Consider the following 14920-nt stretch of genomic DNA (forward strand, 5'->3'; position numbering starts at 1 on the left):
AACTTCCAGTGACAAAATATTTAAGGCATATAGGACAATTGGTTTTCATCAGAAAGATGGGATGGATGATGTCAGGGTCCAAAGACTACATTATTCTTTATACATACAAATTTGAATTATGTAAATAAATATTATTTTTTAAGAAAAATATATTGGGAGATATTTCAGTCAAAACAAATATTTTTTTTCCTATGTGTTTAGGGAGTCTAAGAATCCAATCTTTCTGCCTTTGTATTTTAAATCTCTGTGGCTTGAACTTGATTTTCTAAGTTTCCATAGGACTGTCCAAATTGGTTAGCTATTACAGCCTTATTTTAAAGTTTATTTTCAATTTTTCTTGCAGTCTATCTAGTATTTATCAATTCTAGGAAAAAGAGCCTGGGTCATTTTTCAGTTCTGTGGTTTTTTAGAGGCTTTTACCTCCTTATAGATACAGCATAGTATTATATTGCTCAGCTTGCAGATGAGAACTTCACTTACAAAAAAGAAGGCAGACACAGAATTCCAGCAGCAAACTGAAGCCATAACAGTATAATGAACTAACACAAATAATATTGTGATGAAATTACTGCATGAGATTTTATGGCTTGCATAATTAGCAGTCCAGCCCTTCTTAGGAGGGAGGACTGGAGACTAGTTGTGGGACCTGCTCGCAAGACATGGGATGGAGATGATGGCTTCTGGCTAAGTAGAAGGACTCCAGCTCTTCTTCTTTGTCAGTAGGGAACAGAGAACTGCAGCAGTGGTTCTTGGGAGGTAGAACCACTTATGCATGGAAATATATATGGAAATAGCCTTGCAGCCTGGATCACACCCACAGGCAGTGGCTTGGTGTGTGGCAGATTGGGACTACATGAACACTTCTGTCTTAAAAGAAAATGTAAGAAATCTATTAGTCACTGTATAGAAAACAATTTTGTGAGCAGCAAAGTCACTGAGGTCTAATACATAGCTTTCTGTCTTGTGGGAAGATCTTATCTGATCTACGATGCAAATGCCAACCAAACCTGTTCCCAGAGTTGGGATACCCACAATGTGTTGCATTAGCTGATGTCTAATACTGTTGTTATTTTTCGAAGGGACAATAATAGAAGCTTCTCCTCGGTTAAGTTTAACAGCCTTGTAGGAATTTAAGATATTTCATACTCCTGTTCCTCTTAAAACATGACTGTAATTGGCCATCTGCTTAGAAATTATTGAGGGAAGACACAGATCATGATTACACAATTTCAATATCTCTAGGAAACTAGGCCAAGAATGGTAACGGTATCAGTTTGTTGAATAAAATATTGAATCACGTCAGGATATTTTTGCACACAAACTCTCCAGATTTGGCAGGGTCTCATTTGCAAAATGAATTATGCATTATAGGGGTTCACTGGAAAGTCAATTGTCTGCAGATTCTGTATAGGACAGATGTCTATCTTCTGCTCTCCACCATATGAAAGACAGGTGGTATGAAAAAAGAATATGCATTAACTTATTTAGATTGGAAATCAAAGGGGAAGTGAGTCCGGATGGCTTATCTGCGTTCAACATTATATAATAGAATGAGTCTAATGTCAGTCAGCCATGTTAGGGAAGCTGATTTGTATTCACTATTTGTAAAAGTAACTAAATGTGGATTTTGTCATTTAGCTTTAGGATTCTTCTAACATTGAGTAAATCTTTAACACAGTAAGTGGTGTCTGCAGAGATGTTCAGCACGTGCTCTACTTGAAGTAGTATCTGTTGATTGCTGAAATAAGACCCCTGATTATCTTTGGAAAAAAGCTACTTGATTAGTTTTTCAGGATAAAATCAATATTAGCAATTAAAAAAATTCTTCATACTGTCCTATAATACATACACAAAACCAGGTTGCATCCGAAGTAGGAAAAAATATTTAGTAGTTTAGGCAGATCTTTTGGGAAAAGTTTTGGTTTTTGATTTATTTTTTTTCCCCCTCAAAAACACCAGGAAAATAAAAAGTGGAGCAAAGACTAGGTGCAGGTTTCCAAAACTATAGAATTTAGAAAATCTGAAAACAAGAGATTAGAGAATTCTTCCAAATGTCTTAGTGGCATTTTGATCAGAGGTCAGAGAACTGATAGGTTTTAAAGCCAGGAGGGGCTATTAATAGTAATCTCTTTCAGCTTTCGTTATAGGACAAACCATGGAATTTCACCCTGCAGTTCTCAGTTTGTGCCCAGAACATTTGAGCCAGGTGTGGAAAAAAATCAATATTGACACAGACTTGAAGTCATGGAGAATTTATTGCATCCTTTCATAAACTGTTTAACTGCTTAATTTCCTCGCAGTAGAAATTTGTGTGCTTTACCACTTGAACTTTATCTTCTAGCCATGGGATCTTGTTATGTCATTATGCACAGCATTAAAGCATCTGTTTTTATAATGTGAACATCAGTACCCGCACTGAGGCACGGATGTCTGCTCAGCAAAATGAGAATAACACTGAAACGTGTGTGAAGGTTTTTCCCAAGATTAGAGTATCTCATCAAGCACAGAAATGGGAAACAGGTTGAGTTGCCAGCAACAGAGGTGAACGACCAGGCAGTTTTAGAAACATTTACTGATTTCCCATGTGCCTCTCCTCTAGTGGTAGCAGCCTATGAGAGACGGGAATTTTAACACAGCCACCACACTGAAACATAAGATGGCAGAGCTACATCTAAGAGGTAAAAAACTGGTACAACTGGTTACAACAAGGTAAACTACTGGTTCAACTGTTTGTTATCTGGTCTTTTGAAACTGGAGAGTATGTTACCTGACAGAGATCAAACATTGACATGGTCATTTCTGTCACCACAGGCACAATCTGTCATTTTTGCTGAGGTCATGAAGGTAACTGACTTGATTCTGTCTCTTCTATGTCTCGCAATACATTTTTGAAAAAAACATTTGATATTTCTTGTCTCCTCTGCAGCATACAGAATCAGCATAAATATGAAGGCTTAAGTGAAAAACATGTTTTGATGGAAATTTTCCATCTAGAAAGCAGAAAGAGATACAAAACTATTTAAGAAATTGTTGTAGTGACACTCTGATTTTGAAACTTTAGGATAACTATACCAGAGGAAGCCAGTGATCTTCAAATATTGCACTTAAAGGTTTTGGGCACAGACAAATACTTAATATTTTCTCTATGAATCCTGCAACTGATATGGGTCTAGTACTTTACCTTTAGTTCATATTGTTTGTACTATAAGCAGGAATATGAAGTACTTTTCAGATCAGTTCAAAAAGCAGATTCTGTCCCCTAAAAGCATAGTCTCACAAATTTCCACCAAAAACTCGTAGAGACGTTGCTAAGCTTCTCTATACATGACTGTTGACAAATAAAGAGATTTCACTGAATACTGATGTCTTCCATGTTCAGGCTAGTTTAATTCATGAGCTGAATCGTATTATAAATAGCAGGAGAACTGGCAGTTTTCAAAAAGACAGAATATTCAAATTATATACATCATTTTTCCTCGCCTTATCCTTCCATCAAGCTCCAAGCACACATATTCCTTTCCGTTTGTCTTAAACATTCTAATAAAAAGCAGTTAATCTTTACAAAACAATTGCTATGTTCATTTGAATTTTTTCATAGATATAGCGTTTCGTATTGTTTGCTCCTTGAAAACAATTTGGGAAAACGTGTTTACTGTGTAATTCAGATAAAAGTTTTTGTAAAAATAAAAAGATAGGTGGTCAGGTTTGAAGGAAAAGCATTCCTTTCTGGTTACACATGTAAAATATTACTGTGAACTTGAAGCTTCAGGTTCAGCCTCACAAAGGGCATAGGTGCTCAAGCTGGAAATACCAAAGTACAAAGCCAAAAAGCCCTCACTTTGTTGCCTCCCAGTCCTACAGTCATCAAGTCCCTCCCTGCCTGAGGTGCTTGGGTTTCTATTCTGCACCTCCAGTTGGAGCCTCAGGAACACTTACTTTTCTGGCTATGCTTGGCGTGTTCCTGCAGCCTTCAGAAGGGACCCAGTACAATCAGCAAGATGAGAACATATCTAACACGCAGCCAGTTGGATCAGACCTGCACAAACATGGATACGCGTCCCTTAAAATTTAATAGTGTTCATTAGCACCATGTACTCCTTATCACAATAAGCTGAGGTTGCCCACCTTCAGCAAATGCTAGCCCAAAGCTCAATTAAATATTGATATATGCATAGGTCAGTTGTTTATTAAAAGGAAGTTACAAATGATCTCTGTTGCAGATACCAAGACCAGAAACCTTTCCTCCCAAATGAATGCCCTGACCACTGAGATAGAGGTAAGCTCTTCCTGGTGTTACCGTACATGACTTGGCTTTCCTCAGCCTGAGAAAAAAGACTGAACTCGTGTCTGACCTCCTTGGCCAGGTGTTCCCAGAACGGGCATGGCATTTATCAATTAGGAACAAAAATGTCCCCTGCATGGACATCTGATAACTTGCTATCCTTGTTCCTCCATGTTCATGGGTAAAAGCCTCTCTGGGAGCCAGGATGGCTGGAGAATGCCATTGGACATGTGGTTCTGAACATGCAGATCGAGTCATGGCTCTCCCAGCGTGCCGGCCCAAGCTCTGGGGCAGCTCTGAGTCACTACCTGGACCTCAGCAGCAGGCTCTCAGGACATGTTAACCGGAGTATCTTGCTGTCCGGGATCTGAAAATGGGGAGCATTTCAAGCATGAAAACTCCTAATTTCCAAAACCAAAAGATCAAATTGTGCAAATTCAGCATCTGAAAGTGAGGGAGAGGGAGAACGTAGTAAAAAATGGGGAAATCATAGTCTTGTTTCAAGTGTGGATCAATCTCCTTTTTTGTTTTCGACTACTTAACTAAAAAGGAAAAGGACACATTAAAACTGTTCAATGATTCCAAGACAATGTGTTGTTCCATTTTCAGTGGAATTTAGAAGTTCAGGTGACAAGTTAAGTTTGAATCATAGCCACATGGATTGAAGTCGGAGCATTTTGACTCCTACAACGTAAGTTATCGTACATAGCGTAGTGCTGTTATTTTTGTAGTGGAAATGGGGCACCTTGGCTTTGTCTGTGTTTCTGCAATGTCACTTATGCATCTGGCGCTTGTCTCTGCAATCACTTTTTTCTAGTTTTGGTCTAACACATGTACTTATAGCTATGGTATCCACTGTCCCGTAGCAGGGAAACAGGCAGTGGTTTTTCAGTTTGTTAAACCTTCTTCTCTTGTGCATATTACTGCCTCCTTTGTTGCTCCTTTAATGCAGCAGCATTCATGCCAGGTATAAAACAGGAAAGCACAAGGGTTTCCTAGTTCAAACAAAATTCCTAAACTGAATTTGTCCAAACTTTTGCCATTTTGTTCTTTCTCAGATGTTTTGTGGGGAAGCTGTTTGTGCTCTGACAAGCAAACTATTGTGTGTGTTTATGTGTTTGTTTGTTTGCTTTTTAAGCATTAGATATTTTTAAAAGTTCTTTTTTATGCTTCAATGACTACATAAATTGCTACTATCTGTTAGTATTTGCCTGGAGGATTAGGACTAACATTAAGAATAATGTATCCGGCATGTCTCTGATTATTACAGAACTGCCTGATGAAGTATTATTTGGTGGCAATTTTATTATGTGCCCAAGTGGAAATAAAATGTCTATTTTATTAGAAAAAGAATGCACCCAAGGACAGTGCAATGATATAAATGTTTCACAATAGGACACATTCTCATGAAGTGATTTAGTGTCTCAGCTGGGATTTAACTCCCAGGGAGAATTCCAGAATTGTCACTTACTGACACTGGTTTATTTTCAGTGGATTTTCAGAATGCTGACTTCTCAGAAAAGGAGGGGGGATGTGAAGAACCATCATCTCATTTGTTTCATCCCTGTGTTTGGTGGGTCAGGACAAAGTTATTTGGGGGCAATTCTGCTGCATTCCTTGTCAGATACTCATTCCTCAAGTGCTGAGCAGGGAATTTTATTGCTTTCACTTGGGGTAGTTAAAAATAATAAATTGTATTTGAGAATAAGAGATGCGTTCTATAAGTTTCTTGTAAACTTTGCCCTCAAAGATCTCCATCAGCTGTGCAAATGCACCAACAATCCTGTTAACATCTGGCAAGCAGCAAACAGGGGAAAAAAATAAGTTAAAAAAATATTTAGTGTAAAATTCCAAAGCATTTTTTAACTAGGCTTTCCACACCCTACACCCTGCCCCTTGTTTCGCATTACATTATAACTACAATTACTGGACTCTTTAGTTTGAACTTAATTGTCAGTGCTGCCTTATGAAAAAAAATGGGTCTTAAGCTTAACAAGAGTGATGCTTGCAGGACTGTGTGTGACTACATGTCTGCAATCAGCTCATGCCAGTAGGAGATGTATAGCTAAATGCCTCCTTGAATTTTAGCTGGCATGGAATGTAAATCAGGTAAGAAATAGGCAGAAACACTAATGTCTTGAGAGCTGTGTTCATAACTAGTGACTATTTGAGTTCTAATTAATGAGCTGTAAAAAGCCACTTTCAGCATTATTTTCCCATAGCAGGAATTTTCTGAATGATAAAACATGTGTTATGACTGCTGTCTTTGTCTGTAGATGTGTCCATGTATACACAATACACAGGCGCAGAAGGAATTGATCCTTTTCTTGTGGTTTTAAGTCATGTCTAAGAAAAAGCCAAATTCTAATGTATAAAATAGACACACAAATGCAACAATGTGTATTTTGTTTTGGTCTGCTAGCAATGGTTCTTGGTATTTCATGTCTTGATGAGAAATCCAACTAAAGAGCTAAAACATACTTTGAAATTTTTATTTAAATATTATTTAACTGTGCTTTGTCACGATAGAAAAGTCTTTTCAAATGGGTGATCTGTTGCATCTCAGGGGCCCTGAAGTTCACCAGGATCTGTTTTACTTATGTGTGCGTGCCTCACTGGTACCCAGAACATTCCATGTCCTTCTTTTCAGTGAATTAGTATTTAACTTTAAGCCCAGCGCGGGTAGGGCAGGGCTTAGGCTGGACACTGTCCTGAGTGACACGCAGACCCGTGTGTGAGGTAACAGACTGCAGTGGCGTCACTTTTTCTAGCAGGAGTCACTGGCTCTGACACACAGGTGGATATTTCTAGCAATCCTAACTCACCAAATCAGTGGGTGAAGTCTCAGACAACTTATCTTTACATAGCAATATTTTCTCAGGAATTTAAAGGAATTTACTCATAACACGAAGGTCAATTAATAGCATTTTAAATGTAGTATATTATGATTGACAAAAGCTATGGGCAAGACTATCTCTTGCATCTGTCCTTGAAGGAGGTCTACAGAAAGAGGTAATTTTGGTTTCTCCATCTGCCTCGATTTCCCTTTTCAGCCCTGCAGACAGACTTTCTTCTTCTATCCCTCTGCAATGGCTGCACAGGGATGACAGAACTGCATGGTGGAGTGCAGAGAAGTTTGTGCAGAAGGGCAAAAGAAGGGGGGTGGGGACTGAAGGAAAGTGTTATCTCTACTGTCTGCAACCCTCTATGAGATGGGAAGTGTTTTGAGAAGATCCCAGCTCCTTAAAGGTGTTTGACTTCTCTAAAGGCCCCTGAGAGAGAAAGGGAGAAATAGAGAAGACCTGCACCTCACTACCTAATGGGAGGTTGGACTTCAATCTTGGCGATGTCTCAACTTTGAGTCTTCCTTGGGCAGCATTAAGATGCTGGGAGCTGCAGTGCACAGGCTTTAGGCTTTGGGGCTTTGGAGTAGATAAACTTCAAACTAAGTAAACCTCTTGAATATATACATGAGTGGTATCCTTCTTCCTTGAAGGTGAACATGTACCTAAACACTCTGATAAATCAGGAGCTAAATTGTCACAAAATTAGTCAGCGATGCTCTTGTTTCACTGAAATGGAATGTGGTGGGACTAGTTCAATGTATGTTGTGATACGCTCAGTAACTGCTGGACTGGAACCACTTAGAGTCAAGGACTTAATAACTGCAGAGCTTAAAGTAGCAGAATGCAACAGAAGTATTGGGAGCTCCAGCTCTTAGAAGAAAATGCTCTCCCTTGTGTCTGTGTGTAGGCAATTTCTTCTTCCTTTCCTCTGACCCTCTACAAGGTTCTTTTGTGATAATTGTGAGTAATCTCTCTCCTTCATTGTCTGCTGCCTCTTCAGAGCCTTCTGAACATCCAGATCAGGCAGGTATATCTGTGTCAAGTCACAAGATATGGAGGATTTTAATCAGGACATTCTAAAGGTCTTAGCAGATGCCAAGCAAACATATTTGGAATTGCCAATATCATTATTTTTATCTTACTCAGTTTGTTTTCAAGCTTGAACATGTGTGTACACTAAGATTAGAACCATTTGCATGCCAGGTTTCAGGGTTCAGTTATTTTTGAGTTAGCGTAAAAATAAAAATAAAATTAAGAAAGTAGGTGGCATTTGATCTGGAGGAGAAGGGGAGATGGTTTTATTTAAGGCAGAAATACAAGATAATTTTTCTTTCAAGTCAGTTAATGAAACAAAGAAAAGGCAAAGCTATGCACGGAGTTCAAGAACAGGAAAATCTGATTTCCTGAAGAAAGTATTCTCTCTTCACTTCCTCCATTCTCCAAAGGTAAAAATTAATCCCATTTCTGGATCCATGAGAGCTGGTCCTTTTAGCCATTTATGAGAGGTTTGCTGCACAAGGAATCTGCAACACTTCAAGGGAAGTTAAGGCCAAATGTACTAATGCTCCATGCTTCTGCACCAACAATTACCTAATTTTTTCCAGTTCCCACCTATATTGAAGTGCATTTGAATAAAATATCCAACCAAACTTTTCTTATACATTAGATATTTAAGGGGTAGATTCCATATGCCTTGCAGTGACCATCCGCTTGCAGATGTAGGTTTTATGTTTGTGCATGTAAGAACAATAGATTAAGAAGACTACTGATGGCATAATCTAGCTTGATAAAGTTCGCTGGCTATTAATTCTCCTTAGTACCAATCCTTAATTTAGGGCATTTTTATTTCTGAATGCAAAGAAGCAGTAAAGCCACTCTCTGCAGCTGCTACTGTGTTAGCCAAACTGCAGCTACAGCCAAGACCTCCTATCTTTGTCTTGGTAGAAAGGGGTCTCAGTTTCTATTTGGCTATTAAAAGCAGTGGTCCAGATGCAACATGTGGCTCAGGAAATCCCTAAACTGCTGATTGTCAGAAAAAGGGAGGATATTTGGGCGGAAGGAGAATCACTCTGCACACACCCTGTTCTGTCTGCTGTCAAAGGCAGGATATTGGGCTGGATGGATCTTTCATCTGACCTGGGATGGCAGTTCTTGTATGTTTAGGGGGCAGAGTGGCGTGTGGCTATGAACATCTGTCTTCCAGGGTCAGAGAATCCCAAACATGACTATTCCCTTCTGTCTAAAGCTTTATGGCTGTAGTGCTTCATCTGTCTTCTGTTTTGCTCAAATCCTGCTTAGAGCAAGAGTGAGGGGAGGGGGAGAGTTGGAGATTCTTCCCCCTCTGAATAGGGAATTCAGAAAACTGACATCATTTTTAATCCTTGACAGTTTATGGGCTTTGAAAGAGATTCTGGATATCACTGAGCAATTAAGATGCCATTTTAATAGTTCTTTCAAGTGAAATCAAGTGAGTAATTAAATGAAATTGAATGAGGACTATGTCAGGCCACCCAGGAGCTCTCATATCTGCTACAAATAAATGAATAAGTCAGGCTGGAGGACAAATGCTGTGTGCCTAAGTGGTCCTATTTATGTATCATCGGGTCACTCTAGGAACGAGGCTTTCAGCTGAAAGTTTTGTTTTCTTTGTATAAAGTTTCTAAGCAACAACATGCAAGATTGTCAATTGCTATTCAAGCAGCAGTAACTTTCCTGCATTTTAAATTCTACAAGGTGGTGTTAATGTTGTTGTTTTGTATAGACAGCCTACTGTAAAAGTCTCAGAACATAAGCAGGTTTTTTTTACATTAAATGCTGGATTAGAATTTCTGCTGTCTTGTTATTTATATGATTATATATGGACGCTTATTGAAAGTTGCTTTAGAGCGCAAGTGTGGGTTATGGTTGTATGCATGCTTTGTATTGATTTTACACAGATTTTAGAAAAGTGCAGGCAAAGGAAAAACAAGCACTTTTTAAATTTAGAGTATAACTAAGTAGGTATTGATGTGATCTCTCTCTTGTTACACATCAGTTCATTTTCTTAGGTGAAAAACTTTTTTTTTTTTTTTTCTTTGAGCTTTCCCACTCTTAAATGTTGAATTTTGTGCCAGGATTTCTCACCATAATTAGAAGAATTAACTGGAAACTGTATTTTCAAAGTGTATTCTTTGTGCTAGAGCTGGAATGTCTAACCCTTAGATCTATGCAAAATGACGATAAAATATTGATGATTGAAAAAGGTCCCATTTGAAATTAAAATACAGAGATTAATACGATGACATTCAATAACAGTTTTGAAAACTTGACTTGCATCTACAGCATTACTTTTCCTGAAATGAATATGGGGAGAGGCAGTGGCTCAATATAACAGCCTAAATAATCTCATTGTATTTCGCATCCAGATTCACAGAAAACCTTGTATTTTTCCCTCAAGAATTTCCTAGGTATGATACCTTCTGGGTGCAGCTGATGGAGTGGGTACCAAGCAGCACACCCTGCTCGCTCCACACCAACCTGCTTTCCCTTCATCCCTTCAAGTGTGCTGCAATCAGCTGATCATCACTCAGTACCTGTAGGTGCTATCTTCATACAAATACATACTTGCCTTTTTCTTTCTCTCCTAAAACACGATTTTCTGCTTTTACTGTGAATTCGGGACAATGCAGGCCCCCCTCTGGTGGTCAAAACAACATCTGTAGATTTCCATGGGATTTCACTCCAGAACTGTTCTGCTGAGGGACCAAAATGTCTACTTCATGTTTTAAAGTTGAATGCGCATAGTTAGTTCATTTTTTTAAGAGACCCACTGGAATGAGCAAAAACTAGAGGAGAAAAATATGTAGAAGAGGTCTTCCAGAGTGTCAGATCCCAGGAACGCGGTTGGTGACACTGATGGGTGCATACAGAAAGTAGTTGCAAAACTCATTGCATTGATTCTTACTGCTCAGATGATGCGTGCGAGTAGGGATGCTGCTCAGGATGCCAGGACTGGACCCACTGTTTGAGACAGGACAGAGTATTAGAGAGAAATCGGAAACAAACTCTTATTGCTGAGAAAAAGTAGGTACCTAAAGTCATGGGCTGCTCTCTCTCTGGTCTCTGGAAAATTGTACAGAAAGAAAGCGTAGGCTGATTTACTGGTTTCTATGGCTCCATTTAAATTTGGTAGAGTTGGGCTTATGATAAAAAAAAACATTTGGACGCATACAGAGTCTTATGGAACTCTTAAATTTAGAGGAAGACTCTCCTAGTCACTTTTGCTTTTCCTCTAGCATGTTTGCATGTGAAAAAGTGGCATATCTCTCCACTGTTGTGGGGGCATTTTGTGTTGTCCTCTCTGCCACTATTTCAACAATATCTGACTTCCTGGAGGTTGAGATGGTTTCTGAAACTGCTGGGAAAATCAAACAATGTCTAGAAATCACTATGGCTTTAAAAGCAACTATCAGTTGCCTTTATCAACTATCTGTGATGTCATCAGGAAGATAATCCAAACGGCTGTCCAAGATCAGTCTCAGAAACACCAGCCAGGGCTTCTCCTTCCCTTCTGAATCTGGCCGGTTCTCACACATTGCACAAGCTTCCACTGGCATTTCTTAGCCTGTCCTCTAAGCCCTCAACTGGGCTTTGCTGCTTCCCAGCAGCAACACATACCATCTGCCACTCAAAGGATAAAAGAGTCTTTTCAACACAACCGCTGACCAAGAAAGAGAGTAATTCACCAATGTGTTTATTTGCTGAAGAGCACTCGATCAATTCTATCACTGGTGACAAAAAGGATTTAATAGTAACATATAAGGATTCTGTTATTTTAAAACCCCACCAGCCACAATAATGGCAGCTGAAGCACTCATCATTGTCATGTGATTGTTTCAAGCCTATTCTTAAGGAAGCCAATTATGATGCTTCAAAAACCCACATTTAATGTTATTTTAGAGTTAGTCATTGAGAGTGTTGTTTTCCCAGAATTTCTGCTTTTCTACACCTCCTAGTAGCTCTTCTGCATACCTGCAGACTGCAAAAATGGCTCTGTGCCATAATACACTGTGAAGTTTTACAGCTCTGCTAGCAGAGGTCATCCTGGCCTTCTGAACATTGTTGTTTCTTTCTTACTGCAGTAAGTCTGAAGGCCCTGCACAATTTGATAGTAAATGTACACTGTAGGCAGCTACACCCCATCATCAGAAAAGAGGTGGGCTGCCAGAGTAGGGTCAGAATTTAGGGTATATCTTTTTATTCAAGTTTACAAATTCCTAAGTCATAAACAGATATTTCTGAAGTAGAAAGTTAGAAATGAGGATTTTTATTTGTTCTTTTCCGTATAGCAAGAAAAATTAATAATTTTCTACGAGATTTCTTTTAGTTATACAACTACAGCCATTCACCATGTGAATAAGCAATACTTGTACACTGAATTGTGCAGAGCAGAATGGCTTTGAGAGAGAAGAGCAGCCTTGAGCTTCCTTTTTCAAAATACCAAATATTGGATTACATTCAAAAAGAGTTTGCTCACCTTAAGAAACAAGGATACTATTCATAAATGACCTTCAGAGTCCTTTTTCTTTGCTGAATTGAACAGTTGTTATCAAAGTCTTTTTACTCATGTATCAGTCTCTGAACATATCAATCCTTGACCTTCTTTTTGATGAGCTAAGTAGTCTGAATTCATGGTGTTTCTCGTGTTTATTTTCCAGGTAGCTAACCAGCAGCGCTTGAGCTACATGAAAAGCAGGCAGTTAAGGTGCAATCTCATGCCAGGACCACATCATAGTTTCAGAAGAAGGTGAGTCACAAGCCTATCTTCTATCATGTTTCATTTTTCATGCAGTGAGCACTGGGGTTCTTTAGGGACCAATGTCTTCTAATGATAGTTCCTGGAGTTCCTCTTTCCTGGCTTTTGATCAAACAAAGATTTTTGTACAGGGCTTTTTGGACAAGGAAGATTGGTCACATCCACGATAATCGTTGTTGTGGCTTTTCTCTGATAGCTTTCTGTAATTTATCAGCATCCCTTTTTAACAGCAAGCACTAAGCCTGAATAGTATTATAGCAGTAATTGCTCAGGACTGCATGCCAACATACGGTAGCCATCCTACTTGATATACCCTTGGGTACGCGATTGTGTATCCAAGAGCAGCATTGTCTCTTTTAGCAGTGTGTCACATCGGGAGCTCCTGTTCAGCTGACAAAGCAGCATGACTCCAGTATGTTTCCAGTGACCTAAAGCTTATAAAAGAGATTCCAGTTTTGTTGGTTTTTTGTTTTGTTGTTTTTTTTTTTTTTAACTGCAGTTAAAAACTTTTTAACTGCAGTTTCCATGAACGGAAACAAGATTACATTGAGGTCTTTTTAACCTTTTTTTTTTTTCTCCTGGGGAACAGCTTCATTCCTGTGCCTCAGAAACAAAGACCTTAGGTATGAATTACTAAATGGCTGAAAAGACCCATTCTCTTTCTTTGTTCAGGCGATATACAACAGATGCCAGCAATGGTATTGAAAGAACTTTTGGTATGGGTATGCATTCCTTTGACCGGGTGCTCGCATGCAAGAAAGTTTATGTAATTATAATAGTAAAAGCTGATGTTTGAATACTGTCATTGGCACAAACTACAAATTAAAGTTGAACATGACTACTCTATTCATTCTGCTGATGATACTGAGAGCTGCTCTAAAATGCTATTTAAATGATCAGGCAAAAAATGCTAAGAAAAATACAGTATGCAAACGAGTTGTGGGCAGGTGTAAAGGGCACATACATCCAAACTGCTATTAAGTCCCTCAATTACTCATGTAGCAGAATCTGGCTAAGATTGCCCACCCTTCTTCCTCATTACTACCGCTTGCAGCTCCCCAGTCTCCTTACAGGGAAATCCAGCCCCAAGATTCTGCGTGCTGTATGCCCAGCAGACTGAACATCAGAGGCTGATGAACACAACAGATCACGGTCAAGGGACAGAATGAACTAGGTGAGGAATTTCACAGACACACACAAGGGTGGTGCTGAGGAAGAAGGGATAGAGGCAAACAGGGTTTTCCAGTTGGAAGAGCCCAGTTTACCTGCAAGATCAGCTGAGGACAGAAAAGGAAGATGAGCTGGTATATCTAAATGAAACAAGCCAAGAGCCGGGCCATAATGTAAAGATACTGCTCCATAGCAGCAAGAAACCAGAGGCAAAGAAGCATGTGCAGGCTTCACTGCATCATTACGAACTCCCTTATAGTAGTCTGTACTTGGCAAGCTCCTCGCTCACCCTGTGTGTCAGAGGACTTTTCTGGCTAAAGCAGTCTGCTGGCAGATGCTCCCTCACCTCAGACCCGGAGATACGATCTCCCAAACAGCCTGTGTGACTAAGAGGAGGCTGACTATATTATCATTACAGTATCCTGAAAAATACAGATAGGGATGATGGTTACAGGAAAAGCTTTAAACTTTGCCATGCTCACAGGAACAGAGTGCTTTATTGTGTGAGGTTACTTACAGTCAAATTTTCCCTTAAACTGAGACTAATAGAAGCCATTAATCTGCAATACGGAGGTAGGAAAAAGTAAAATAAGACCCACTATTAAAGCCTCATTTGTTAAGCATCCTCTCTAGGGTCTCCACGGGCTCATGAGGCTGCAGGCCAGTGTGTACTGCATAGGCCACAGCCATGGTGCGTGCTGGTGGGCGCTCAGAGCCATTGTTATACGTGGCTTTTGGGCCCAGGCAGAGCAGCTGCCTTGGAGGAAACAGCTTTTCCCATCAAGGATGGCAGGACTGTTCTCGTCCTGTCTGTCTGTCAATTTTTTC

The 14920-nt window shown here is 39.4% G+C and overlaps 1 long non-coding RNA gene across 5 annotated transcripts in view; it reads left to right on the forward strand.

Annotated features, from left to right (window-relative positions):
• Positions 1-14920, forward strand: part of LOC128851893 (uncharacterized) — a 32210-nt gene that overhangs the window by 3373 nt on the left and 13917 nt on the right. For all 5 annotated transcript variants that reach the window (XR_008449422.1, XR_008449424.1, XR_008449425.1 and 2 more), the window contains exons 2-4: positions 4221-4276; positions 10565-10702; positions 12825-12913. This is a non-coding gene — a long non-coding RNA (uncharacterized LOC128851893). The remainder of the gene's footprint in view (positions 1-4220; positions 4277-10564; positions 10703-12824; positions 12914-14920) is intronic.

The sequence above is a fragment of the Cuculus canorus genome, chromosome 3 (genome assembly GCF_017976375.1).
Source record: "Cuculus canorus isolate bCucCan1 chromosome 3, bCucCan1.pri, whole genome shotgun sequence".
NCBI classification, from domain to species: Eukaryota; Metazoa; Chordata; class Aves; order Cuculiformes; family Cuculidae; genus Cuculus; species Cuculus canorus.